The sequence below is a fragment of the Chinchilla lanigera genome, unplaced genomic scaffold, assembly GCF_000276665.1.
Source record: "Chinchilla lanigera isolate Chin_1 unplaced genomic scaffold, ChiLan1.0 scaffold00222, whole genome shotgun sequence".
NCBI classification, from domain to species: domain Eukaryota; kingdom Metazoa; phylum Chordata; class Mammalia; order Rodentia; family Chinchillidae; genus Chinchilla; species Chinchilla lanigera.
This window is the reverse complement of record NW_004955623.1, coordinates 154,285-154,640: the sequence shown is the minus strand read 5'-3', so window position 1 is coordinate 154,640 and position 356 is coordinate 154,285.

The following is a 356-nucleotide window of genomic DNA, read 5'->3' as shown; positions in this document are numbered from 1 at the left end:
TTTCACCTGAAAATAGGGGCATTGCAAGGGTTAAATGTCATAATATGTGTAAAATCCTCAGGACGGGGCTTGATACATAACAAGAACAACTAAGTGTTAGCTAGCGAGTCCTCCCAAACCCTGCATGGTTTTTATAATTTCCATGTTGTCATTGAGGAAACAAAGGCTCAGAGGTTGAGGAACTGATCTCAGGCCCCCCAGAGAGCCAGAGCTCCACTCCTTCCACCAAGGACAGACAGGAGCAGTGCACCTGCCTCTCAGCTCTGAGCAAGGTCCACCATGCTCCTGCCAAAGCCCTGTGCCCGTAGCACAATGCTCCTTAGAGTCTGACTGATGCTGCGGTGACTTCCCCAGGG